The sequence below is a fragment of the Labeo rohita genome, chromosome 12 (genome assembly GCF_022985175.1).
Source record: "Labeo rohita strain BAU-BD-2019 chromosome 12, IGBB_LRoh.1.0, whole genome shotgun sequence".
Lineage (NCBI taxonomy): Eukaryota > Metazoa > Chordata > Actinopteri > Cypriniformes > Cyprinidae > Labeo > Labeo rohita.
This window is the reverse complement of record NC_066880.1, coordinates 18,898,383-18,926,010: the sequence shown is the minus strand read 5'-3', so window position 1 is coordinate 18,926,010 and position 27,628 is coordinate 18,898,383. Positions and strand designations below refer to the sequence as shown.

The window sequence follows — 27,628 nt, the reverse complement described above, 5'->3', positions numbered from 1 at the left end:
TCAATGCTGAATGGAAGTCCCATCGTTTAGTTATAAGAGCTAGCTTTTTGATAGTTGTTCACTCTTGAACATCTGTGTGTTTTATAGCTGAAGAAGTTGTTTTATTACAATATGCTGAAATGGTAAGTTTAATATAGTTAATATAAAACAATGTAATACACTACAGGTCAAAAGTTTTTGAACAGTAAGATTTTTAATGTTTTTAAAGAAGTCTCTTATGTTTACCAAGCCTGCATTTATTTGATCCAAAGCACAGCAAAAACAGCACATTTTGAAATATTTCTGATTTTAAAGCTGGATTTTTAGCATCATTACTCCAGGCACATGATCCTTCAGAAATCATTCTAATATTCTGATTTGCTGTTCAACAAATAATAATAATAATAATATGTTGAAAACGGCTGTGTTTTTGAATAGAAATTAATATTAACATGAATTAATGAATGAATGAATAAAAGTTCAGAAGAACAGCATTTAGATGAAATTGAAATCTTTTGTAACATTATCTTTATCATCACATGTGATCAGTTTAAAACATCCTTGCTAAATAAAAGTATTCATTTCTATAATTTCTCTCTTTCTATAATTTCTAAAAAATACTGACTCCAAGCTTTTGAATAGTATAGTTTATAATGTTACAGAAGCTTTTTTTTTTTGATCTGCTGATCTTTGGATCTTTCTGTTCATCAAAGGATCCTGACAAAAATGTACTTAACTGTTTTGAATATTGATAATAATTAATAATATAAAACATGTTTCTTGAACAGCAAATCAGCATATTAAAATGATTTCTGAAGGATCATGTGACAATGAAGACTGGGGTAATGATGATGAAAATGTAGCTTTGATGACAGGAATAAATTACATTTTTAAATATATTCAAATAGAATACAGTTATTTTAGATAGTACAAATATTTCACAATATTATTGCTGTATTTTGGATCAAATAAATGCAGGCTTGGTGAGCAGAAGCGATTTCTTTAAAAAACATTAAAAATTTTACTGTTCAAAAACTTTTAATTGGTAGTGTATGTATAATATAATCATATAATTACTTGTGACTGACAGTTACTTAATTTAGTTCATTAAAAGGATTTTAATGAATATATGGAAGTAAAGAAAAACATAGGAAACAGTAAAAAAATTCCATATGCTGAAAATGTCACATAGAATTCAATTATATATTACATGAATTACATAAATGACCATTTATTTACAATTCAAAAGCAGAAAATTCCAAATATTCCAAAAAAAAGTTACATTCCAAAAAGTTGTTGCCTACATCACTGTCTATCTTTTAACAAACAGTTGGCCTATATTAAATGTTTAATTGTGTGCATCTTACCTCACATTCTGTCACCAAATTTGTCTTCTGTGCACAGTAAAGCTTACCTTTTTCTAATTTTGATTTGATTGGCCATCTCAATCATTTTGACATTGATGAGCACTGTTAGACCGCTGAAGCAGACAAAAAAAAAACTTTTAAAAGTTAAAGTTAAAAGTTTTTGTCATCCTAACAACAAACAGAGTAGTGCATAATGAAATTCATATGTTACTGGAAAGTGATTTTGACAAACACTTTTTGGAGACTTCATTCTTTTCTATTTCAAGTAGACAGCTGTTGATAGCATACATGTATTATATAAAAAACAGTTATGAAAGGATGTTACCGAGATGGCAGCCGACTTGTCTTAAAGGGAATTTGATTCCACTCAGGGAAAAAAAAATGATAAAGGGCCAGTGGGTATCTGAAGTAAACATCAATCTAAAAGCTTTTATTTCATAATGCATTGCTGGAATAAAGCCAAAAAGTATGAAAATAGCTCCCAGCCAACTACCTCAGAAGTCTTATGTTGTGCAAACTTTGGGAACTTTTTTCCCTAAGTTAAGTGTTTGCTGTAACATTAACTAGGGTTGGACTGGTACTGAAAATAGCCTATCAAACCCAAAGCTAATAATCCTCCACTAAATGTATCACTTATGCATATAATACAAACTACTGTCTGCTGTACTTTCTAGTTTGTATTGATTTTGTACTGTGCGTGAAATGTTTACACTGAAAAGGCAGTGCAATTAAATTACACAATAAATGAAAAAATCTATAAAGCTGAAGTGTGTAATTTTTTTATGTTCAAATGCTTTCTTCTATCCCAGATTTATATAAACATGTAAATTGTAAGCTGACTTCTGGCAAATGTTAACACTGCGGTCGTGAACATCCCAAACACAGCCATGGGTTTAATCAGTGAGTTTGGATGAGAATGTTTGGTTGACCAGTAGCAGACTGGATGGAGTGACTCCCAACTGTCAATCTGGTAAAAACCCGGTGCCATTAAACGTGTCTTTATGCATTTTGTTTATGACGTTTAGTAGCCACAGGATCTTACTGAAGGCATCTTAGTTATTCATGTGGTTTATACTGATGCTAGATTCACAGTCACAGAAGCATGTGCTTCAGGGGTGTCTGTCATAATTTATTACTGTCTGAATGCGCCGAGGTTTTGTGTATCCACAAGGTTAATGATATCTTCCCTCACAGTATAGTTTCCACAGATCTGATCCTATCCAAGATATAACTCTCATGACATAGTATTTAATACTACAGACCAGAGCTAATCGATTTGACCAGTATTGACATCTTATGATACTTTTCTACTAAATTGATAATTGATACTTCAAAGTTGGGTTTGAGCAGGGATGTAAATTAGACAAGAATGTCTACGATTGAGGGATTGAGATGTTGTGTTGCTGGATGTAATAATGAACGTAGTGTTTGTCATTTACTCACGACATCTGAGCTGCTGAAGATGCAGTGGATTAAGTTTGTATGTGAGTGGAATGCGCCTCCCGATCTACATAAATGCATCTATGTTCATGCAAATCATTCATGATCCAGCTTCACGTACAGCAGAAGTGTCCTTTCCTAATAATGTGCTAGTTAGCAAGTTTAGCGGCTAAATGCGGCTAAATGTGGCTAAAGTAAACAGGCTCGTCTCTCCTCAGAGAGAAGAGAGGGGCGGGGCGAGCAGAGCTCATTTGCATTTAAAGCAGCCTCGACCAAAATGAGATGATTTTTTGCAGAACTGTATGAGTAAAAATGTATGATTTTTCTTTAATACCAAAAATCAGTAGGATATTAAGTAAAGATCATGTTCCAAGAAGATATTTTGTAAATTTCCCACTATGAATATATCAAAATTTAATTTTTGATTAGTAATATGCATTGCTAAGAACTTAAACTCAACTTTAAAGATGATTTTCTCAATATTTTGATTTTTCTTGCACCCTCAGATTCCAGTATCTCAACCAAATATTGTCCTATCCTAACAAACCATACTTTCATGGAAAGCTTATTTATTCCCAAATTGACCCTTATGACTGGTTTTGTGATAACTTAATTTTTACAGCCATTCTTTGTCAAGTAAGAAACGTGACATTTTAAACTTAGTATTGAGACATAAAATAAATGGCATAAAATTGTTGTTGTTTTGCAGCCTAAGTGGTCGCAAATGTAATTTTTATTATTTTAATGAGTTATGTCTAATGGCTAAGTGTACATTTTAAAATTATAATACTCATATTAATAACATAACAATACTATTTGTAATGCATGTTCTTTATTTTGTTGTTTTGGTCTAAGGAATGTAACATTTATTATTATAATTAACAATTTATTTTTTCAGTTGCCTTTTTTATATCACTTAATCTCTGTTATTTAGTGTCAAGAGCACAACAGCACAAACGGATCTATTTTGTAACCTGTAGTTACTGTCAGTGAGCACCTCAGGGAATAATTAGCTGATAATGAGGCACAAGGTAAAATACTGTGTTCACAGTTGTTAAAATTTTTGATTGTCACTCTTAATTATAACAGCACAGGAGCTACATGCATGATTTTATCTCTTCTCAGTAGGACAAACTCTCTAATTGGCTCTGAATGTCCCAGAGTATCTGGAACATAACGTTGAATTTAAAAGATAATTGGGGGACAACAGAATGCACACAACTGGGTGACAACTGAGTACACAATGCTAACTCTTCGAAGCTGCATAGTTCACTGCAGTGTGCTGCAGCTTATGAACTCAAGCGAAGCTTTGAGGACATCTGTTCTACAGCTTAGCTTTGAATGAGCGCGACTCGGTTTTCTCTTTGCGACTCTGGGATAGCTTTCTGATCTGTGGAGGATGTGGACCTCTCGGCTGAATGGCCTTGACTTTTCTCTTTACTTTCTTCTCAGTTGTGTTGGAGTAACAGTGAGGGTGGGTAGACAAAATAAATGATGTAACTGGCCTTGGATTCAAATGCCCACAACTAATCTGTGTTAGCAGGCGGACTCCCTCCCTCTTACCATGCCTCTCTCGCTTATTCTCTCACATTCTTTATATTTCTCCTTCTGCCTCTTTCAGGATTACCGCAGATACTTGTTTGTGTTGTGATAAGCGCTTCACTATATCCAGGAAAAGCACAGTGCATTGTACCTCTTAAGCCTCTGCATTGGGAGCTCTCTGCTCCTCTTCATAGACTTTCATAGTGAAAGATCAAGAGGAAAGAGAATAGCTTCGCCAGGTCATTCCTACTCTGCAGTATTTTTATGCCCCCATCATATGTCTTAATATAATGGAACTCACAGTTTGGACTGAAGGACTGAATTTATATTAGTTTGTTTATCACAGTATTATGGTTAAGTGAACATAGGCTCACTTCTATGTCTCTTCTTCTCACGACTATGGCTGGGCGTTTTTTCAAATTTTACTGATTAATTCAAATATATGTTTTGCCACGACTGTATTTTTTAGAAATCATGGAATCACGATTTTGAACAGAAATATTACCAAACGTTAGAATTAGACACTTTGACAATATGACAATGATAACAGTAAAGAAAAAAAAACATGCAACCACATGTCAGTGCACGTGATAACCACTCACGTGTGACGCGCTCATATCGCTAGGTGCAATTCACACAGAATGCGCTTTTGTGTTGACAAAGATGCGAAAAACATGCAAGAAGATGGGAGTTGAAATTCTTTTAACTTGAATAAAAAAACCTTTGAAGAACTATTCAAATATGTCTGATATTTCACGTTTGCATCCTGATGACAAGCTGAAAGATGTTGTTCAGTGTTTTTATTTGTAGTTAATAATAGTCTACTGGTGTCAAGTCATTTTGAATTTAAATTACCACTTTTGAGATTTTTGAAAGCATTTTCCTATTATTATTTCTTAACATATAATATATAAAACAAGTTTGCACATGATGTAGTTGTAGTTCATGCATCTTTTCTGCAAAGATATTTAACAAGTGATTTGTTTAACATTTAAATCATGTTAACTTCATTTGTGGTACACTTGGAATAGAATTTTCTTTAACTACACTGTAAAAAGCAATTTGTTGAGTCAACTTAAAATAATTTGTAACCTGGCTGCCTTAAAATTTTACGTTCAGTCAACTCAAAAAAAGTTTATTCAACTTGAAATGTTAAATTATACTAAGTGACAACTTAGATATTTGAGTTGAGTCAACTTCAAATTTTAAGGCAGCTGGGTTACTTACCCATCTGTTAAGTTTAGCAAACACAAATATCTAAGTTGTTACTTAGTACAACTTAACATTTCAAGTTGAATAAACTTATTTTAGTTGACTGAACTTAAAATTTTAAGGCAGCAGGGTAACAAATTATTTTAAGCTGACTCAAATTGTTTTTTTTTAAACAGTGTAGAGGGTTAATAAAGAAGAAGTTACATAAATCACGTTGTAGTTACATTTTCAAGTTGACTACTAGTTAAAAATATGACAAAAACGAGAATCGATCAAATGTTTTGGAAAAAAAAAAGAGATTTAAATTTTTGGCCACATCGCCCAGCCCTACTACTCAAATGAAAAATGTACGGTGTATTACGACATGTTGATTCAGTTTCTAAAATAAAGAATATTCTATGTAGAGTATTAATTTTATAATGAGACATTTTCTTATGATGATGTTTTTGAAAGAAGTCTCTTCTGGTCACCAAGAAGGCTTATTTGTTTGATCAAAATGCAGTAAAATTAGCAATATTATAAAATACTGTTACAAATACTGTTTAAAATAACAGCTTTCTTTTTAAAATAAATTTTTAATTCTGTGATTTTTGTCGAATAATACTTTTTTTCAAAATTTTTGATGAATAGAAAGAAAAGATCAGAAATTATTTAACGAATTTGTAACAATGTACAAGTTTTTATTTGTAAACAATTTGATGTGTTCTCGCTATTAAAGTATTAATTACTATAACTATTATTTTTCCCTCTCATTTTTTGGAATAACCCTTTAACGAACAAAAACCAGGTCTTTAATCAAATGCCAGGAAGTGACATCATTTCCAGTGGGGAAAACAACAGCACAAACATCAGCATTAGCGATGGATTTTTGGTTTCTCATTCAGTCTTGTTTGATTATATCACACATAATATCAAATTGGTATGATAGTAAACTGTTAAAAACATGTCAAAATGAACTTGACACTGGCTATGTTTCCATCCAATGTTGCGAATTTAACTTATGCGCAAAATTTGAATTTTTCATAAAACATTTAAAAAGATAAACTGATAAACTGGCACTAAATATCACTGAGAAAAGCAGGGGAAGCCACTTAATGTAATAATTTTCATATATAATTACTTGTGCCCCCGAGCGAACAGACGAAACACAATAAATGCGTTCATCGCTTTCGGAGGTAGATGCCTGCTGTTAGAGAACATAATTGTGTAAGTCAGTTCTGGGAGTCAATTATACAGAAATACTTTGATGACAGACTTTGGCTTGATCATAACAACAATTTCAAATGGTGTGCAATGAGATCATTTTGCTGGTTAGTCAAGTTAGGCCGTCCATCGTGCAGAGTCACATGACTTTTTTGAATTTATTCGGGAATTCCATCTCCCATCATTTGCATGAACTCTTTTTCGCACAAGTAAAAAAAGCACCTCAACGAGCGTGAAAACTTTTTTACAAATTAGGTTTTTTTTTTTTTTTGATGGAAACGGCGTTTCCATCGCTTGTTATTGATGCGATACTTCAAAAGACGCGTGAAAACAGGGTGATGAAAACATAGCTACTGTCGTGTAAGCTAAGTCTCATTCCCTTACTGAGCAATGGCTAACTTTAGCTTTTAATTTCCATCCTGTTAGGTCCCATTCTGTTAATTTGATTGCCAGGTCAAAATGAATAAGGTGTAACTGGCTGAGTTTTACCAGAGCATATTTTTTGAAAGTCTACATACCCTTTTATAGAAATACTTCCTTAAATTTAACTTAATTAAGAAGTCAAAGAGTTCAAACTGCACTGCATAACAGCAATGACCTAACAATGAATTAAAACTGAAGGAGTGACAACTGTCTGCGTTTTATCCCAAGGCGTAGTTCTAATGGGCTGTTAGACTGGGAGATGTAGGCTAATGACTGAACAGCAGTAGTACAAAACAGCTTGCAGGAACTCATTGATCTGTTTACTCAGGATTGCAGAAATAGGCAATAGACCTGAGAAAACATGTGACCCATTTGTGGTACAGCATATGCAAATATGAGCTTTGGAATCTAATTTTTGGTTGATGCACGTGGTTTTGTGTCTAATCTCAAATCATGCAAAACAGTGCGCACTCATTATATTTGGGCATTAGAATAATGCTGCCGCTCAGTTCAAGGATTCCGAGAAAATGGCTTTGTCATGCGGAGGAGTATTTACGTTTAGACACACCTTCACAATGGCCAACACCCAAAAAACTCTCGTTGAGAATCTGTCTCAAAGTTCTCCATAATCCCTGTCTCCAAGCAAAGTCCCTTCTAAAGAGCAACCAACACACATTATATAAGCCTAATGAATCATTCCCAGAGTATGAAGTTCTTTGCTGGGTTAGAAAGTCAAAACTCACACTACAAGCTTATATCGCAAACATTTTTCTGTATATACAAAGAGAGGGAGATGCAGGATATTGCTCTATTGTCTACTCTTCCTCTATAATCTATATAGCCTGTAATCTACTCGCTCTTCAGAAAGGCAGTATGCCACGTACTGCACTCAACCAGTGGGACTGCTGAGGATTTCAGAGCTTGCAGCCTAGCAAATGTGTTTTCGTGTTTTTTTTTCTTTCTTCCCCCTGTCTTTTGTGTCTATGCTTAGGGAATTATGAAGGGAACTTCTGCATAGCTGGAAAATATGAACTCTTCAAACCAAGCCAGCTTCAAAAGTGTAGTTAATCCAAGCTTTCTCTCACAAACCTGTTTTTTCCCCGCTCTATAAAGCATCTCAGACTGTTCCTATAAATGTTTAACGATTTCGATTCTGGCACTGCTTTCCGCATTGTGGCTGATATGTTTCCCGTTGTGCTACGGCCAGCTACCGGATTCCATGTTCTCACCACATGGTCAATACCATGTGATTTAAATTGAATTTAATGGTATTTTGACCCTTTATCCAAAGCTATATTTCATTGTGTGAGATCTTAGATCAGAAGACTTTGTCTTTTTTAGTCTGTTTTGATTTGATTACAGTCGTCTGTCTTTCTTCAAAGCTATAAAAGAATCAAATAAACCTGGAATTTTCCATGTTCAGTCAAGTTAAGTTCATTTGTCTATATTTGTGGCATAATGTTGATTACCACAAAAAATGTCCCTCCTTGTCCAACTTGTCTCTCCTTTACTTCAAAACAAGCCAGTCTGTAAATGTTAGAATACTCTCTGTTTACATAAGATGTAAACAATGTGTTAACATGATTTCAGTGTGAAAAAATCACTTTCTTACACCTTACCTTAATTTTTTTATGTCAACGTAGCACCTAAAACACTAAAATGACAGTACAAAATGTACTAGCACAACTCAAATAATACAAAATATTTAATATAAGTGCTTATATATATATAAGCTTCCCATTTCCAATCTTTTTTTAAAATTAGCCACATTCATTTACATTTTAAGTGCCTCGCTTTTTTAGAAAATATGGGGTGAGTCGAATAATATCTTATGTTCAATCAACATTATACCACAAATCCTGTTGAATGTTCTTAACTGGTATTGAATCAGAAATATTTTGTGTCTAAGTAAGGAGTGAAAGCAACGACTGTGAACACCAATGTTTGTTTTACGTTAGACTGTTGTAACCAGGGCTGGGTCTTTTCTTGCCCTTTAATTTATGGAGCTCTGCTTATCAACTCTCGCTTTACTTTTCCACCCACTAATTTACCTAATTTCATGGTGGGATGCTTACCACAGACTCAAGGAGATTTTTTTTCATCTGCTCATTGCTTACGGCTGCATTTTACCTGGGCATGATGTTTGTTATGGGGGCTGGAAGGAATACTAAAATATTACTCTGGATAAAAGAACTGCAGTTGTGAAGTGTTCACTTCTCAAACAGACAGTAATCTAATGTGTGTTTATAGAGACAAGGTTTGCAATAGTCCCAATCAGGTAGTCTGCAGCTGTACTGCAGGGGGTCTGCAAATTATAGTTTAATCTAAAAGTAAGCATTGAGTTAAATGCAGTATTACGTTCAACCACTTTTGCCAATTTAGCCTTTTAACAAGTTAAAATTTAGCTAAAAGTTTAATTGTCCTCCGCACTTTGCAATGTGTCTATCATAACAAATGTGAATTCATTAAAGGAGAAGTTCACTTCCAAAGCAACGAGTCACATATAATTTACTCACCCCCTTGTCATCCAAAATGTTCATGTCTTTCTTTCTTCAGTCGTAAAGAAATTTTGTTTTTGGGGAAAACATTTAAGCATTTTTCTCCATATAATGGACTGTTATGGTGCCCCGATTTTGAACTTCCAAAATGCAGTTTAAATGTGGCTTCAAACTATCCCAGCCGAGGAAGAAAAGTCTTATCTAGCAAAACGATTGGTTGTTTTCATAAAAATAATACAATTTCTATACTTTTTAATGTCAAACGCTTTTCTTGTCTTACTCTGCCTGGACTGTTTTTTTATACCCGGTTCATGACAGTTAGGGTATGTCGAAAAACTCCCATCTTATGTTCTCCCTCAACTTCAAAATTGTCTTATATCGCTGTTTTACCTTTTTTGTTAAGGGTCTTTGATCTTCTTTGCATGTTCACTTTGCAAAGACTGGATTGGTACTTCTGCAGTGATGTAGGATGATTTTGAAATGATTTTTGAAGTTGAGGGAGAAAATAGGATCAGAGTTTTTCAACATACCCTAACTGTCTTGAACCAGAATACACAGAGTTCAGGGAGAGCAATGCAAGATGAACGTTTGAGATTAAAAATCTATTTAAGTTGTATTTTATTAATGAAAATAATCGATTGTAAGACCCTTCTTCCTCGGCTGGGATTGTTTACAACCGCATTTGCGATCGTTTGAAGCTGCATTTAAACTGCATTTTGGAAGTTCAAAATTGGGGCACTATATCAGTTCATTATATGGAGAAAAATGCTGAAGTATTTTCCTCAAAAAACATATTTTCTTTACGACTGAAGAAAGAAAGACATGAACATCTTGGATGACAAGGGGGTGAGTACATTTGAATCTTTGTTTTGGAAGTGGACTTCTCCTTTAATATGGTAGTTTAGGCATTTTATTACAGGCCAGGTTTAAAATCTGAACATAAGTTTATGTAACGGGGTCTCTAGCTATCCACCAAAGGGGGCGTTGGTCTCCAGGTTGAAGACCCCTGGTCTACAGTAAATGATTTAAACATATAGAACAAAGTGATGATGCTTTTGTAATTAAATATGAAAATAAGAAAAGAAGAAAACATGTTGGGCACAAGTCAAGCCTTGCCAGCACTGTTGCCACCAACAGCCAGACCAGACTGCAGCAGTATAATTACTCTAATTGTCTCTGCAATAAATCTAAAGCCAGACATGAAAGAATTCAGGGAACATCTTTAATTATACACAGTAGGAACCAAATAAGCACTTAGCAACTGCAAGATGTTTTATATAGAATTTATCTAGGGAATGTTTGATTTTAAAATATTGGGAGGAACTCTTTAAAAATGGTGTCTCTTCAGTTTGTTGAAGTGCCAAAGCTTAAGCCTCAATTTACTTCAGTCCTGTTAAAACAGTGGCAAATGAGGAGACAGAATTCTTAATCAAAAACAAAGCTGATTGGCTTTGCTTTTGAAGCACTTCCTGTACAATATGTTGTTGTCATCAAGAATTTCAGTGCGCAACAGGTCAAACAGTAATTAAGTCGGGCGTCAAGAAACTGATCTTGAGGGGTTTTTCCCCCTCTGGCAGGACAGAGGAGGCTCTCTGATGCAGGTGCAGCGTGCTGCTGGCTATTGTCTGCCTTCTGATTGCTTCCCCTCAGGGTCTGGGGAATAAGGAGGTGGGGTGGGTCTGAGGAGTGGGTGTTGACTGCCTGCCTATGGGAAATGCACACTGTAGCAGAAAAAGGAGACAGCAGGAGGCAGCAGGGGTGGAGACTGTAGATCAGTGTCAAATCATAGTGAGCTGCCTTGCTGTCTACATACAGGAGGCAGCTGAAATGGAACCTCATAAGTGACTAACTTAGACTGCTTTACTTAAGGTAAGCTGTCACGTTAGTGAATTTTCTGTAAAATTTTGCAGGCAAAAAAATTAGTCTATTGCGATATATGAAGCACAGCTCACACAGAAGACACTTTCAAACCAAACAAATTTCTGTTGGTCAATGCCGCAGATTCGCACAACCAACTTGAACCCATTCTGAAATATGCATGAAATCCATGCAATCAAATATAGATTTCGTACATGAAAATTTCGTTGGTGATATTTTTTTATGTTTTTAAAGATGTCTTTTATGTTACCCAAGACTGTATTATCTGATCACAGCAAACCCTGAAATATTGTGGTATATTATTACAATTTAAAATAACTGTTTTCTATTTTAATATCATTTCAAATGTAATTTATTCCAGTGATGGCACAGCTAAAATATCAGCTGTCATTATTCCTGACACTAATATGCTGATTTGGTGCTTAAGAAATGTCTATTATTCTTATCAATGTTAAAAACAGTTGTGCTGCTTAATATTTTTATGGAAACCGTGAAACTTTTTTCAGGATTCTTTGATGAATAGAAAGTTCAAAAGCATTACAGAAATAGAAATCTTTCTGGAGCATTATAATGAATTTATTTTCACTTTTGATCAGTTTGATGCATCTCTGCTAAATAAAAATATGCATTTCTTAGTATTTAATAGTGCTGTCAATTGATTAAAAAAACAACAACTAATTAATCACATTTTTTTCCTGAAATGAATCACAATTGATCGTGATTAATCCCAACTAACATAAAAGGGTTACTCCTCCCCAAAATGAAAATTTGTCATTCCAAACCTGTAATAGCTTTGTTCGTCTTCGGAAAACAATTTAAGATATTTTGGATGAAAACCGGGAGGCTTGTGACTGTCCCATTGACTGCCAGGTAAATACCACTGTCAGGAAACAGAAAAGTATGAAAGACATCGTCAAAATAGTCCATCTGCCATCAATGGTTCAATCTGTATTTTATAAAGTGGAGAAAATACTTTTTTGTACACAAAGAAAAAAAATAACGATTTTATTCAACAATTTGTCTCCTTCGCATCAGCGTAGCACCATTTTCGAGAGTATCCGCTGGACGCAAACTGTGCACACCAGATACGCTGTTTTCGTTCAAATCAAAGCGTAAATATACATAGAAAATGTGGTGCAGCTGACACAGAACGGCATACGCAGTTTGCAGATACTCTACAAAATGGTACTACGGTGACGCAGATGAGACAAACTGTTGAATAAAATCTTATTTTTCTTTGTGTACAAAAAGTATTTACGGCACTTCTTTAAATTCAGACCTACTGAAGCTTCCTTATTACCTGTACTGTTTTCCGCGCTCATTTGACTAGCGCCAGCAGCTGAGGCGAAGTGGAGTGCACGTCTGAAAAATCTCCTGTTGGATGTGGTCGAACAGACATACTGCGTTTAAATAAACACAATTCTTGTCAAGAAAAAAGAGACAGAAGCAGCAGTTATGAGTGGGGTGGCCAACCCTAGCTCCGCCCCTGCGTTAAATGTTTTTAAACTGGTAAAATTAATTGCTTGCATTAACACAGTAATTTTGACAACATAAGAGTATTCTTAAATCTACATTACTTTTCCTTTGTTTACCATGTTGGATCCTGTTGGGAGCACAGCTATGATGCCTTAAAATGCTGCCTCTGTAGGCAGCTCGCTAGGTTTTGGAGCATAACTAAATATGACATGTAATAGTATGATTATGTTATATTGAGAGCAAAGAACTGAGTTTCCTTGTCATAAACACTGCAGCCAAGGCCCCTTGTATGAGTCTTTCACCGCAGTGACAGTTTTACCGCTGCTGCCGGAGCACCAAGGACAGGAAACAACAGAACACCTTCAGCAGGCAGATGTTTCTTCCATTCTCAGCGTGGCCTCAGTAAATCCCTCTGGGCAGAGTAGCCAAGCTGTTTACAAGGAAAATAGGGACCAGCATCCCAGCAAAAGAGGAAGTGCCTTTTACTCACAGTCGCTCTTCTGAATTATCTCTGCACAGCTGAAACTAAGGTCGACATTGTCCTGACCTGAGCTAAACTCTTGAAATGTCGATAAATGTCAAGTGCTTGAACCGAAGCCCGTTGACAGGGTGTTTCAGAAGGAAAAAGCGTTTAAACATTCTGCTGATTCCCTTTTGTTTTATTGCTGCAGTATTTCTGTATCTACATCTGGACGACAGTCTTGCTGTCCTCAGAGCTGCCTTCATGAAATGCTTTGTATGTAAAGCACTGCGTGACTCACAAACACACTTACTTAATTATTATAATAGATGATGTTTTTGTTAATAGTCTTAGAAGTCTTAGTTAGAATAGCATTGTGTTTGCAGAATATGACATTTTCCAGATGAAATGTTTATGAACTTTAAAGTCCCCCTTAGTGAAAATCAAGTTTTTTATGTTGTTTATTTGTCTGTGTGGTGTTTTAATATGCTTTTAGACAAACCATATGCCAGTCCCTTAATCAACACCATTGCTGAGTATTTTCTCCTTAAAACTGGAGTTTCCCAAATGCATTTGAAACAGCTCATTTTTCAGCTCATCAATCACGTCAATGGATAGATTTCTATCATTAGCATGGAAAATATACCAATAGACCAATTCAGTGTTTGCAAACAGTAATGGCGTTTTTTTGTGGAGTTTATCTAGTTGCAGAAAATTACGGTTTTCAAGTAGAAGTCTATGGAGCCATGAAATAAAAGAATAAAAAAGGTACATTTTATAGTTTATATTTAAAAATTCTGAATCTCACAATTCTGAGAAGAAAAACCAACTTGTCATTCTCTCGTTTCCCCTCGGCTCTAGGCTCTAGGTTTAAATATTATATCATACTGTAATTGTAGGGCTAATATAATGTGTCCTCTATGAACAGCATATGTGAATATTATGTAGACCTGTTATTTAAATCAAATGTATGCTTAAGTAGAGTTGTCATAGCAGTTTTCATGCATAGTCTGTCCATTTAAACGGCTGAGTTTAACTTAAAATTTGACAACGGTATTTTATAGAAATTATTTGCATTCCGATACTGGCATCAAAAGGCTCAACATTTTTTTCTCTTATTCCATGGATTGTCTCTTATTCCATGGATTTTAACGATGTTACAGTATCCACTGTAGTTGTCCGCTAGTAAAAACATAGTTTTATCCATTATTTTGACTACAGGGGCACTGTCACAGAAGTGCATTATAGGCATTATTCGCTTGTTAAGTCTGACGTCACGCGTCACCACTTCCATGTCCAAACGCTTTATCAGATGCCACAAGAAAACAACGGTGGTTATATACACTCACAATGTGATATAATACTACTAAAAAAATTATGATCCTCCCCTTTAACTCCATACCAAAATCCCAGATAGCCAGATATTGAAAATCTACATATAAATAAATAAATATAAAAATAATTTGTGTTTGGGACGCTGTGAGCACGGAGACTGTAGTGTACACTGCAAGTTTGAAAATGTTTAGCTTACTCTAATAAAATGGACAGAATTTGAAATCTGAGACTTTGTTTCATATCAAAAGTAACAAAGCACAAAGCTTATTACGATTATTGAATGGAAGGTGTGCTACAATGTTTTGTTCATTACCTGAAAACAGGCTAGACTAATTGATTCTTAGGATTTAGGAAAAAATATTGTTTTGGAAAAATTGAGAATTGATTAAAATCGAGAAATTGATATTTTTTCCCAGTTGTAGTACAGTAGGTACATTAAAGGAGAAGTCCACTTCCAGAACAACAATTTACAAATAATTTACTCACCCCCTTGTCATCCACGATGTTCATGTCTTTCTTTCTTTAGTCGTAAAGAAATTATGTTTTTTGAGGAAACATTTCAGCATTTTTCTCCATATAATGGACTGATATGGTGCCCGATTTTGGACTTCCAAAATGCAGTTTAAATGTGGCTTCAAATGATCCCAGATGCAGTTGTAAACGATCCCAGCCGAGGAAGAAGAGTCTTATCTAGCAAAATGATCGGTTATTTATATTAAAAAAATACAATTTAAATACTTTTTTAATCTCAAACGCTCGTTTTGTCTTGCGCTTTCCTCCCTCAAGACAGTTAGGATATGTCGTAAACCTCTGACCGTATTTTCTCCCTCAATTTCAAAAATCATTTCAAAATCATCCTACATCACTGCAGAAGTTCCGACCCAGTCTTTGCAAAGTGAACATGCAAAAAAGATCAAGCGATATAGGGCGATTTTGAAGTTGAGGGAGAACATGAGATGGGAGTTTTTCTGTCATGAACAGGAACAAAAACAGTCTAGGCAGAGTAAGACAAGACGAGTGTTTGGCATTAAAAAGTATAGAAATTGTATTATTTTTATGAAAATAATCGATCGTTTTGCTAAATAAGACCCTTCTTCCTCCGCTGGGATCATTTACAACCGCATTTGGGATCGTTTAAAGCTGCATATAAACTGCATTTTGGAAGTTCAAAATCGGGGCACCATATCAGTCCATTATATGGAGAAAAATGCTGAAATGTTTTCCTCAAAAAACATAATTTCTTTACAACTGAAGAAAGAAAGACATGAACATCGTGGATGACAAGGGGGTGAGTACATTATTTGTAAATTGTTGTTCTGGAAGTGGAGTTCTCCTTTAACTTTACAGTCATGAAATTTACTTCAAGCAGTCAAGAATAAACAGCTTTCTGTAACCTAACTTCTCTAATTATTTTGAAAATATTATGAAAGATTAATGATTATTCATTAATTTATTCATTCGTTCATTCTTCTATTCTTCGTTCATCTGGCTTAAGCAGTAGTTTAAGATCCTAACAAAGCAAAGCAAAATAAGTGATTAGGATATAAATAATTCAAAAAGAATATTTGTCACTTGATTTCTTGTCATTGATATTATTGATGCTAAAAACTTGTATTTTGAAAATACAGTGGAAAAAGACTTCCAAGATCAAAGTTCAGAGTTTTTTTTTTTTGGTTTTTGGTTGTTTACTTTTCGTGTAAAAGATTTACTTTGAAAAACAATTGTTATAAATGATTGATTTTATTATTAAAATCAGTCTTTTATGAGAATTTGCCACAAGTGTTATAAACCTTCATTCCTGTAATAAAGTAAAATAATAAAATAAATAAAAAAAGTCAAGTAGCCCTTTATGATTAGTCATAATGTCAAGATTCCACTAATAGTACAGTATGAATAAGTTTGTCTTAGATCCTATTAAAATATGTTGCTAAAAAATCTACACATTTTTGTTGTTGAGCCGCACATCCCAGCGAGAGGTCTGCTGTATGTATTTTCATGCAAACCTGGCTCTTAACAGCATCCCTCTATTCTCCACACCCGTTGTCTCTCTTCCCACCCAGAGGGATATCACTGCCTTCAGAATGACCATCCCCTCCGGAGAGGTTTTTTCTTCTCTTTCTCTCCCGCGTCCCACTCGTCCGTGTCTATCTCGCTGTCTTTCTGCCCTCACGCTGCGTTCTGGCCTCGGATCCTGTCCATTAAGCTGTTTCCAGCAGCTCTGTAATATGAAGGAATGGAGTGCCCTCGGCACCCTGACATTCTGACTGTGTCATCATTAACCTGCCCGTCTGTGTATCTGCCCTCCGCGGGGCTTGCGTTTGCTGCATGGCTGAGGCGAGCGCTGGAATGGCACAAATTATGTGCTTTTTATTAGACGTTGGGGTTATCCTATTAAAGGGAAGGTAGAGTGGGGTGGGATACGATATTCAGCGTAAAGCACTGAAAAGCTCTCTGGATGCCGTCTAGAGATAATCCCTACCTTCAACAACGCAGACATGCGCTTTTCAAAGCCATTTTCCCATGCACTTATACACACATTGATCCAAGAGCACCAAACTGCTTTTTGAATGTACTGTAGATAAGGAATATAATTATTGACATTATATCAGCTAAGCATTGTAGATTTTGTCAGCTTGCATATTTTAATAATAATCTAAGACTTGATATACTGGAGACATGGTAAAAGAAAAAAAGATATTGGTCTGCGTAGGTTATTAAAAATTTTACACAATGGTAAACATGGTAAAAACATCATGAAATGGCCAAATTATTTAAAAAATAGATTTAATTATGGATATATATCCTTTTAGAGCTTTGTGAAGTATACCAGGAGAATGCTAACAATTATGGCAAGAGAATGTGAAAGTTATTAATGGTCTTTGTATTGTTGTATTCATTATCTGATCCTTACATTTGTGTTTTATAAAGCTTTTTTTAATTTTAACTGACAGATTAAATACAGCATGTAATTATTATTAATAAATGTCCTTTTTTGTGTTTTGTCCATTTTACTTTATTTTATTTGAATGTTTATTTAAACACATTTAGTTCTGGGTTATAGTAGATAGTAGTAGTAGTAATAATAATAATAAATGTCCATACAAGTGTTTTATTTTACATTTACTTGTATCTAGTCTCACTATATTGTATTTTTAATTTAATTTAATTTACATTAATTTTATTAGATTTATTTTAGTTATTTTAACATTGATTTAGTATAATATTAATAATAGTAATAATAGTAAATGTCCTTACAAATTCTTTTATTTTACTTTAACTTGTATCTAGGCTCACTTTATTTATTTTATTTTATTTTATTTTGTTTTATTTTATTTTATTTTTTTATTTATTTATTTCAATAAATGTTATTTTAACATTGATTTAGTTCTCATTTATGGTGAATAATAATAATAATAATAATAATAGTAACTATATTAATAATAACAATAATAAATGTCCTTACAAGTATTTTATTTTACTTTAACTTGTATCTAGTCTCACTTTATTGTAAATTTAATTTAATTTGTTATTTTAACATTAATTTAGTTCTCATTTATAGTGAATAATAATAATAATAATAATAATAATCATCATCATCATCATCTTAAATGTCCTATGTATCTAGGCTCACTTTATTGTATTTTTATTTTATTATTTTATGTTATTTATTTTAATAAATGTTTTTTTAACATTGATTTAGTATAATAATAACATTGATTTAGTATAATAATAATAGTAATAATAGTAAATGTCCTTACAAATTCTTTTATTTTACTTTAACTTGTATCTAGGCTCACTTTTTTTTTTTTTTCAATAAATGTAATTTTAACATTGAATTAGTTTTCATTTATAGTGAATAATAATAATAATAATAAATGTCCTTTAAAAAGTTTTTTTATTTTACTTTAACTTGTATCTAGTCTCACTTCATTGTATTTTTTATTTTTATTATTTTATTTTCATATTTTATTTATTTCAATAAATGTTATTTTAACATTAATTTAGTTCTCATGTATATTGAATAAGAAGAAATGTCATTACAAAAAGCTCACTTTATTTTATTTTTTATTTCTTTATTTTATTTCAATAAATGTTATTTTAACATTGATTTAGTTCTCGTTTATAGTGAAGAATAATAATAGTAATAATAATAAATTAGTTAATTAAATAAATAAATACATAAATGTCCTAACAGATGTTTTATTTTACTTTAACTTGTATCTAGGCTCACTTTATTATAGTTTATTTTTCTTTATTTTATTTTATTTTATTTGAACTATTTCTAAGTTCTTTTTTTTATTTTACATATGTTTTATAAGCTTTTTTATCTGACATGCTTCTATACGCTTCTTGACTGTCCTCTGTTGTATTTCCTATTGAAACAAGAGAATGAGGTGGAACTAATGAAGTGCTTAACCTTCTAAAAATAGCCACGATATTTAATTAATAAACACAGTGATGAGGATGTATACATTTTTTTTTCTTTTTTTAAATCAATCTGTCTGCAGATTTTTACAGGAACAGATTTGTGTGGGCCTAGTTATAGTAAAATTTTTAGTTGACTGTAAATAATTGACCTTTAAATGCACACATACACACACATACACACACATGTTTGTTGTTGTGAATTGTGGGGACTTTCCATAGACTTCTATAGATTTTATACTGACCAAACGATATTGTCTATCCCCTCACCCAACCCTAACCCTAAACCTAGCCCTCACAGAAACATGTTTGCATAGTTACACTTTAATAAGATAAACATCATTTACTATTTTTAATCATTTTTTAACATTGTGGGGACTGCAGGCCGGTTCCCACAATGTCAAAAATTTCAGGTTTTACTATCCTTGTGGGGACATTTGGTCCCCACAATGTAGCACAAACAAGTACACACACACACACACACAGACACACAACGGCTTATGACCATTAGCCTACTGGAATGCTAGAAATTCCTGGTAATGCCCCTTAAGAGAGGAGGGGGAATATGGGATATAAATTATGTAAAGCCTTCTCCCGAGATCCCGCTGTTTCACTTCTTACTGTGTTACTGTATACTCTGTGTTGTTTCCTGTCAGACAATAACACCTAATGCTGCAGACCGATATTCGCCTCAGTAAAAGGCTTTTCCCAGAGTTCCCTCCTACTCTAAGTCAAAGGCTGATGTGGTAGCTTGTTTGCAACAATAAAGCAAAGTCCCCTTGTAAAGTGAAGAGTTGTCCGTCCCTGTTCCCCGGGTTAGCATTAGCATTGTTTTCCTGCGGTTAAAGAGCTGCCTTTGTGCTGTCGGCTGCAGGCTTTAGTCTGAGGAGAGACAATTAAAGGTGTGATACGTGCACTGAGAGCCAAATCCAAAATGGAGGACTCAGCCTGACTAATTAGTGGTAATTGCTGTATAGGCAAAGCAATTTGCTTGTTTTCTCTTCAACACTGTAAGTCATACATCTAAAGACATGGCTTTCCTTTCAGAGCTTTGTGAATGATAACACACAAGATTCCTTTAGAGGCAACAGTGATTAATGGGCTTTTGTGTACATTGTCTGATCCTCACATTTGTGTTTTAGAAATATAAAATTTTAGATACAGCATGTAATTGCTTTCTGTTTTCTGTCCTGTGTTGCATTTCCTATTGAAACAAGAAGATTATATACTTGCCCTTTTTTCTTTAAAATAGCGAATACAATGTCACAGCCATAAAAGATGATGTACTTATTTTATTTTATTTCATTTTATTTGAAGATAATTTGCTTTTGTTTTGTTTCATTTCATTTAGTTTTGTGTCATTACATTTTGTTTTGTTTTGTTTTGGCAATTTATTTAAATTTCATAAAAAGTCTTAAAAATAAATAACAGCTGACAGCAGATGTTTGATGTATAAACTTTAACAGATATATTAGCAGTGTGATTCAGAAATTTGATTCTCTTGTTGTCACCTGGTTTTATGACCATTTTTATTTTATTTTATCTTTGAATTATGTTATTGTTTTGTGTCAGTATGTTTCATTTCGTTGCATTGTGCTCGGTTTGGTTTCGTCTCATTAGGTTTTGTTTTGTTATGTTTTGCATTTTATTATATATTTCATTTTATTTTATTCAAAGATCATTTGTGTTTTGTTTTGTGTCATATATGTTTTGTTTTGTTTGGTTTTGTTTTGTGTCATTTAGTTTAGTTTCATTACGTTTTGCATTTTATTTTATTCAAAGATCATTTGTGTTTATTTTTTTGGCTTTGTTTTGTGTCATGTTTCGTTTTGTTAGGTTTTGCATTTTACTTTATTTTCTTTTATTCAATTATTTGTGTTTTGTTTTGTGTTTTTTTTGGGTTTGTGTTGTCATTTATTTTATGTTTTATTTTATTTGATTCAAAGATCATTTGTGTTTTGTTGTGTCATTTTGTTTTGCATTTTATTTTATTTTATTCAAAGATCATTTTTGTTTTGATTTGTTGGTTTTGTTTTGTTTGTGTCATTAAGTTTTGTTTTGTTTTGGTGTGTTCGGTTTCGTTTTGTGTCATTGCGTTTTGTTTTGTTATGTTTTGCATTTTATTTTATTTTTTGTTTTATTTTAATCAAAGATCATTTGTGTTTTGTTTTGTGTTTTTGTTTTTTTAATTTTATTATAAAATTTTGTTTTGTTCTGCTTTGCATTTTATTTTATAAATTTTATTTTATTCAAAGATCATTTGTTTTGTTTAATTTAGTTTTGTTGTGTGTCATTACATTTTGTTTTGTTGTGTTCGGTTTCATTTTGTGTCATTTTTTTTGTTATGTTTTGCATTTTATTTTATTCAAATATCATTTGTGTTTAGTTTTTTGGCTTTGTTTTGTGTCATTATGTTTTGTTTTGTTAGGTTTTGCATTTTATTTTATTTTATTCAGTTATCATTTGTGTTTTGTTGTGGGTTTTGTTTTGTTTTGTTGCTTTCGGTTTCATTTTGTGTCATTACTTATTGTTTTTTTAATGGATTTTATTTTATGTTTTATTTTATTTTATTTTTTGGCGGGGACAGTGGAGATGAGACAGGAAGTGAGTGGGAGAGAGGCGGGGTGGGAACGGGAAAGGTCCATGAGGCGGGACTTGAACTCGGGACACACAAGGTGCAACTGCACCGTATGTCGGCGCACTGTCCACAAGGCTGTCAGCGCCGAAGTTTTATTTTATTTGATTCAAAGATCATTTGTGTTTTGTAATGATTTGAGTCATTACATTTTATTTTTTACATTATGGATTTTATTTGATGTTTTACTTTATTTTATTGATAATATTTTCATTTTGGTTACTGTTTAGGGATCGAGCTGCAATGTAATGTCTGTAATGGATGCCACTACTATACTAAGCGCATGGATTTGTACAAGGTTGTACCAGATAATAAAGTCAACCATTAAAGTGCCTTGAAAATGTTAAGAAGAAAAAAAAAAATGTTTTTATTCAGATCTGTTTGATGGGAATCACAATAACCTCATTATACTTTTCAGTGGAAAACTAAATCTCGGGGGGAAGCATTTAACATTGACCCCGTCAGGGCTTTGTTCTATTTATATAACAAATGAAAAGGACATGTTTGCCTAGAAAAGCATAGCTGAGCACCGGAAATCAATGAAAAATAACGTTCCCATGGGTCAGTTGTAATTATAAATGATAATGGCAGCGGCCTTTTCTTGCATCTGGAGATGGAGCAGTCAATTCCAATTACATGGAGGAGCTTAAAACGCCAGTATTTCACAAACTTGAAACTTGAGTCAGAAATTAACAGGGGCATGGGGCAAAATGGCACTTAAATAAACAAAAAAACAGTATTGCATCACTGTAGTTTTATTTAAATTTCATAAATAGTCTTAAAATAAGTAGCACCTGACATTAAACTTCATTGGTCATGCTGACAGATGTGTTAGCAGTGATTCATAGATTTGATTCTCTTGTTGTCACCTGGTTTTATGACCGTTATTCTTGCTTAACGGTCACTGTCACGTTTGATTTTAGGTCATTACAAATCATGTGCCCCATCTCACCATTTCATCATTAACCCACCCTGAGGTTTTTACGTCCAAGCAGAAAGTGATAAAGCTTGGTAATAGAGACTGACAGGGTCACAGCCTTGATCATGGATACATGGCTCTATTTCACAGTGTACGCTACCAGAATTCAGCCCCTCACATCAAAGGCACCTGAGGGCAGCATTCATGGCCAAACGGCTCATAGACCTGCTCTTAAATGATATACGTTTATGTTTAAATGACCAAAATAAATGAATAAAAGAGTGAGGGTTTTGATTCAGTGAGGTTGGGCCAACCAGTGAGAGAGGCGTTCCCGTCAGTGAGAGAGGAAATGAACAAACCTGCAGGGCAGAGATAGGAGCCATTTGTCTCTGGCTGTTAGGCCTGCGTGGATCATGGAATTGCAGTACGCTGCCTCTCAAGGATGATACTAGACCGTGTATGAAATAGGAAATCGTATTTTTAAGCCCATTTTTGGAATCAAAGACTTTAATTAACTTGGACATCTTAAATTTGAGAAAATTAAATAAGAGGAAAATTAGAGTATCTGAGACCACCAGTAAAACATTTAGTGGTTTCAGAGGTTTGTGATCCAGTTAAGGTCAGTTTATTGCCACAGTACTGCCAGTAGAGCCTTGTGATAAAATAAATAATATATATATATATATATATATAAACTAAGAAAAAAAAACTAAATGAACAGTAGTAATGTATTATCATGAATTATAATAATACACTACTGCTGTGCATTTTTTTTATTTTATATTGTGACATGCATTTAATTCTTGGCTATTGTGAAGTATTAATAATAATAAATGTCCTTGTATCTAGGCTCTCTTAATTTTACTTTTCATTTTATATAATAATATATAATAACAATAATAATAATGTCCTGAGAACGTTTTTTTTTTATTTTATTTTATTTTATTTTATTTTATTTTTTATTTTAAGTTTTCTTTGTTAATTATAGTGAATAAGTAGCTTAATATGAACCATAAAATTGCTTTATTTTATTTTAATGTGGATTTAGTTCTCATTAAAAAAAAAAAAAAAAATGAAATAAAAAAGTACTTAACAGTAGTAATACCATGATTCTAACAATACCCTGCTACTTTTCAAGTTTTATTAATAACAAGATTAATAATAGTAATAATCACGAATGTCCTTACGATATTGTTTTATTTTTAACTTGTATCTAGGCTCTCTTTTTATGTTATTTGAGTCTCTTTTTTGCTTTATTTTATTTTAATGTGGATTTAGTTCTCATTTATAGTGAATAATATTGTTTATAATAATAATAATAATGTCCTGACAATGTTTTTATTTTATTTTATTTTATTTTTATATGCTTTTAAGGTTTCTTTGTTAATTATAGTGAATAAGTAACTTGATATGAACCACTAAATTGTTTTATTTTATTTTAATGTTGATTTAGTTCTCATTTATAGTGAATATTATTATTATTGATAATAATAATAATAATAACAATAACAATGATGTCATGACAACGTTTTTATTTTATTTTATTTTACATGCTTTTAAGTTTTTTTGTTAATTATAGTGAATAAGTAACTTAATATGAACCATAAAATTGTTGTATTTTATTTTAATGTGGATTTGTGGATTTAGTTCTCATTTATGGTGAATATTAATATTATTGATAATAATAATAATAATAATAATAACAATGATGTTCTGACAATGTTTATTTTATTTTATTATTTTATTAAGTTTTCTTTGTTCATTATGGTGAATAAATAATTTACTGTGAACCATAAAGTTTTATTTGAATGTGGATTTAGTTCTCATTTATGGTGAATAATAATAATAATAATAATAATAACAATAATGTCTTGTCTATTTTATTTTACATGCTTTTAAGTTTTCTTTGTTAATTATAATTAATAAGTAACTTAATATGAACCATAAAATCACTTGAATGTGAATTTAGTTCTCATTTATGGTGAATAATAAAACTAATACTACTACTTCTACTACTACTACTACTACTAATAATAATAATAATTTGCCACCTTGGAATTATGAGGTTCTATCTGAACATATATATCTAAAACATATATCACAATGCGTTAATCACTAAATGTATATTTTTAGCACAGGGGGTTTGAGCTGCTGCCCTTTTAATCGCTAATGTTAAAGTGCCCTCCATCCCCCCTGCAAAAGAAAGCCGATTTCAGCTGAGGGGACGCCCATGTCCCTGCTGAGGTTTGAGCACACCACTGGTTGTAACGCAGGCTGTTCCCATTTCTTCACTTAGAGATGTGTGACCACGAGTGACTCCACATCTTCACACCCCAGATGTGTGTAATGGCAACATCTCAACATCTGAAAGCCCAGATCAAACCACAACAAAGATGAGAGCGTACCCTCCACACACTGCACACTTGAACCTGATAGCACAGCCATCACCTCCGCTTGTCAGAGAGAAGATGTGCGGTTGGTTATTTGTATGTGTGTGTGCACGTGGGGGGTGTTATCCCAGACGTGCTATCATACAGGGAAGCCTGTCAGCCTGGGCCAGTAAATCTGTCAGAGATTATGTGCAGATGATGGATTCCTCTTTATGGCCTGTTGATCTGGCTGGAATATTTACACGATGCCATTACAGGGATGATGCGCATGAGAGGCTGATGCTGTGGTCTCGCTTATTTAGGCCTGCCTGTCTGTCAGCTTAGTGTGCGCTGTCTTTTATTCTTCTCTTTTTCTCTCTCACTCTCTTCATCTACCCCCAGCTCTCCCTCTCTGACTCCCTCCGTTTATGTGTGTGCGTGCGTTTCCTGTGAGCGCCTGAGTTTTCTTTGCAGTCAAGATCTGTTAGTCCATTGTCATCTCAGAAGTCTCATGTTCAGTGATTGTGAGAGCACTCAATGCTTATCTCAGAAACACAATACATGTGCAAAAGATCTTTCATTATTTTCAGCCTAGCCAAGTTTCTCATAGCAAATTTTTTGCTCTCTACAAAAAGCAGCCTGTTCCTGAAGGGTATTGTGTTTTTTTTTTCTTGCGAGTTGTAGTCTCGTATTCATGTCAAGCCATTTTTCACATTTGTGCTGGACTTAAAGAAAACAGCTGGCTTACAGAGCTCCGTCTCATACCCTTGAGCACAGCTGTGAAAGTGTGAAAAAAGAGAAAGAGGCGAAATACAAATATTACACTTGATATTAAAGGAGATGTGTAATTTTTTTCAATGTACATTTTTGGATGTTGTTTTTCTTTTAAATTTTTGCTATCTTAGATTAACCCTATAAAACTTGACATGAAATAACTGTCATTTAGCTTTTGAAATGGCATCATATATATATATATATATATTTTTTTTGTTGTTTGGAGGAGGAAAAACATCTTATTCAGAGGCCTACATTGAACAAAGATATGCAATTTCATGCTGTTGCTGATATTTACATGGTCAAAAATTTTGATGAAATTCTTAAATTCTCAGTAATTGTTTGTTTTGATATATAGAGTTGAGGTCAAAAGTTTACATACACCTTGCAGAATCTGCAAAAAGTTAATTATTTTACCAAAATAAGAGGGATCATACAAAATGCATGAAGTTTACAGTCCACAAGAGAAGTTTATTATCCACTTATAAAAACATACACTGGATTCTTAACACTGTTTTACCTGAGTGATCCACAGCTGTGTTTTTTTTTTTTCTTAGTGACAGTTGTTCATGAGTCCCTCGTTTGTCCTAAACAGTTAAACTGCCCTCTGTTCCTCAGAAAAGTCCTTGAGGTCCCACAAATGCTTTGTTTTTTTTGCATTTTTGTGCATTTGAACCCTTTCCAACAATGACTGTATGTTTTTGAGATCCATCTTTTCACACTGAGGACAACTGAGGGACTCATATGCAACTATTACAGAAGGTTCAAACGCTCACTGATGCTTCAGAGGGAAACACAATGCATTAAAAGCATTGTGCTTTTAATAAAAAAAACTTTTGGAATTTGAAGATCAGGGTAAATTTAACTTTAAATTTAATTTTGTTTTCTGGGAAAAATGTAAGTGTCTTCTGTAGCTTCTGAAGGGCAGCACTAAAAATGTACACATCTTCACTCTGTTCAAAAGTTTTCACCCCTGGCTCTTAATGCATCGTTTTTCCTTCTGGAGCATCAGTGAGCATTTGAACCTTCTGTGATAGTTGCATATGAGTCCCTCAGTTGTCCTCAGTGTGCAAAAGATGGATCTCAAAATCATTAAGTCATTGTTGGAAAGGGTTCAAATACACAACAATGCAGAAAAACCAAAGAATTTGTGGGACCTAAGGGATTTTTCTGAAGAACAGCAGGCAGTTTAACTGCTCAGGATAAACAAGGAATTTGTGAACAACTATCACTAAACAAGAAAAAACACAGCTGTGGATGACGTTTTTATAAATTCAACTAGTATTTTCTCCTGTGGGCTATCTGTAAATATCTTTTATGTGAAATATCTTATTCAGGTCAGTACAAAAAAAATAATAACTTGCATTTTGTATGATCTCTCTTATTTTTGTAAAAAAAAAATTGCATTTTGCAGATTCTGTAAACTTTTGACCTCAACTGTATCTAACCATACAAAAAGCTATTATTACTTAATACAAATCATCAAAGATTTCACTGCAAAAATACCTGTGTATCACAACCAGGAGGTTGACCTTATAAAAGTGGAATTTTAATAGGCCTATGACAGTCCTAGTTAGAACACAGAAGGCATGTAGTAGATTGTGTATAACAGGTTTATAGTAAGGTTTTGATAATGTTGGTAATTTAGAGACCTTACAATTTAGCATATTAAATATTACACCATAAGCTTTAT

The 27,628-nt window shown here is 33.3% G+C and overlaps 1 protein-coding gene across 1 annotated transcript in view; it reads left to right on the top strand.

The window, feature by feature from the left end:
* The window catches only part of fam20cb (FAM20C golgi associated secretory pathway kinase b), a 57,387-nt gene that overhangs the window by 6,075 nt on the left and 23,684 nt on the right, over positions 1-27,628 (top strand). The window lies entirely within an intron of this gene.